Genomic DNA, 2,987 nt, shown 5'->3' on the forward strand with positions numbered 1-2,987 from the left:
TTTTATTTTATATATTTATTGTTTCTTTCATTTTTAAAGCCTAGTTCAAAGTAGCAACCATCAGTGAATGTTCAAATACATGCTGGACCAATGGGATTCTGACATTTATTAAACAGCAGCAGTAACTGAAAAAATCCATTTTTTATGAGTGTTACTGAATTTTATCAGTCCATAAAGCACTCTGAGCTGCTACCTGTATGATGGGAAGTACCTCGTGTTAACATAGCTGAAGATTCGCCACAAGAGGGAGCTTGGAGCACAAGTAGTTTTCGGTGAAACTAACTGTCAAAAGTAAAGTCCTGCATATTAGTTTTTATATAGACATATTTATATACACAAACATTAGCGCACATGTTTTTTGTAGCCTCTAACATTAGAGCAAACTAAACATGAACAATGGAAATAACAACCTTTAATTGACTCTTTTTAAGGACTTAATGTTTATTTACGTTCATGTGCGTTTGATTCAGTGTATCGGTTCATGTTCATTTACGTTCATGTTGGTTCCGTTGTTCTCGTTCTTTGTTTGGATTATGAGTGTCCAAACAAACCCTAACCCTAACCCTGGGACTGGGGGGTACTTAAGGAGTCTCGACAGCGAATGCCGGTTAATTTAACCGATTGGAGCTTTCGGGACGTCCTGCGGGTCCTTTTTGGTCTCAGGGGTGTCTAGGTCAGCCCAGGCGATTCACCTTGGTGGAGGAGTAGGTTTTCCCGGCTACTCCCGCGTCAAGCGAGGCTCGCTCGCTTCCGGTCAGGATACTGAGGTCACCCACGCCCCAGCAAGGCGACCTTGGTCGACCTTGCCGGTTGGTCTAGCGGCTGGTTCCCCAGCCCCCCTCGTTTTGTTATTGAGCGCTGCTCGGAGTTACGTTTATCCCCCTCTAACCCTAACCCTAACCCCAGCCGCTGCCGGTAGGGGTTTGTTCTAGTCCCCTTTACCCCCGCTCTGCTCACGACCCCCCAGTCCCAGGTTTTGTGTTGTTTGCCATTTCATTTGTCACGTTTGGTTTTGTTTGATCACCATTGCTCACTGTTTGCTCACTGTTTGCTCACTGTTTGCTCACTGTGCTGCCTCACGTGCCCCTTTCTGTTAATAAATTTGCTCTGCGAGTGTAAGTCCCATCTTGTTCTGTCGTAACACGCCATGACACATATAGATTTTCCATTCAGATATGTCAAAAAAAATAACTGATTCAATTTTGAATCAATGTAAAATCAAGTTGCACGAATAAATTCTGACATCAGAGATCAACATTGATTTGTCTCACAGCACAGCCTCACAGCGCTACAGGACTTTTATTTTGACAGCTATTTGCCAGACGTTGCCTAGAGTGCGGTCTGATTGGCTCCTCAGCGGAGCTCCGGAGCTCTGCAGCTGCAGACTGTTGAGTGTTAAGGTGGATCAGGGCTGGTTACTGTATCTGCTCAGATCCAGAGACGAAGCCATTGAGATCTATTGATCCACATCTTCTAATAGTTTCATCCAGCGGACTCTGGACATCTGCTGGCCGCTCTTTTACCATGAAGAGCTTCTCTGTAGGAGAATATGGAAGGTGGGGCTAACTGTAGCCCGGTCTCCAGTAAAGTGGAGAAGCAGCAGATCCAGCTGTGATCAGCACCTCCACACCTCTGTGCTCAGACTGCTCTGCTGGAGGAACACCATCAGCTCTACTGTTCATTTGCTCCCATTGCTACAGATGTATAGCATTAAACACCTAGCCATGGAGTCTAACATTACAAACATTTGCGAAAGGATGTTTTCTTTTTATATTCATCTCTGTATCTTATTTCTTATAATCTTTACAGATTTTTCCACAGGTTTGTTGATCCCAGAAAGTGTCTAATTTTGGTTGAAATTCTTAATTCAACTAAAAACAGTAAGTGCCTGGATATAATTATGGCTGGTGCTGGTTTTTGTCTGCTCAGAGTAGACAAGTATATGTATGAAGGGACAGAGAGCAGGAGTCGCTGCTAACAGCTATGGGTACCTCAAGGATTTTAAATTTGAATGTAGGGGCAAACAATATTAATCCAATGGCGTCTGACTTTTTCTACGTCACATCTTCATGACAGTTTTTCAGGCATGGAGAAACAAGGAGTTTAGAAACAATCTCAAATATGAAATGTTATATACAATATAAGTCCTGTAGTGTGGGGTGGAATGACGGATGACCAATAAGATCCTAGTTGAACCAAATGTGTCAGGATGTACAGTCAACAGGGCTGTACATACTACAACTTATACATACTACAACAAAGTTTGAGTTAAATACACAAATATTTGTTTTGTACCCACGTGAGAAGAACAAATACAAACAGGCACTGATGCACTAAATTACAACTTAACAAAAGTTCTTGTTTTCAAATTAATATTTCATGTCTTTCAAGCTAGATTCAGATTTCTCCTCGTTACTCAGTACAGATTTTTTTAAACCCACAACATATTTCAATACTATAAATTTTATAGTACAACTATAGTAAATCTTTATACAACAGTTAGTTCCAGCCATGTGAGCTGATTGGTTAAGAAGTGCTTTAACTGAGCTGGTATTTTGTCATAACAACACATTTTGTTATGAAACACTGTATCTCTCTGCTCTCTGATTGTCCTTAAACCAATAAGTAATGTAAAGTACTAAACTAAACTAACAACTAACAGGCTGTACAGTGTGGAGTTTGCTTCTGGAAATGCTACCATATTAAATGCTATGCTCACAGCTCAGTTTTATAAACTCTTTATTTTTTTTCTGAACTGTGGTATAAAAGCAGCAGAACTGTCAAGGTTGTGTCTTATGGTGAAATAACAGCACAACTGTGATGACATATGGGACATATATTGGCTTATATATTTTTATGCATTTTTAAAAATATTTTGTGTAGAATATATATGTGTAGAACTTTTGCTCTTATTTTTACTTTATGTTTAAATATACATAATTTTTTACTCTTTAACATTTTTTTTTAATATTTGTACTTATTGTAAG

This window comes from Salminus brasiliensis, unplaced genomic scaffold (assembly GCF_030463535.1).
Source record: "Salminus brasiliensis unplaced genomic scaffold, fSalBra1.hap2 scaffold_49, whole genome shotgun sequence".
NCBI lineage: Eukaryota > Metazoa > Chordata > Actinopteri > Characiformes > Bryconidae > Salminus > Salminus brasiliensis.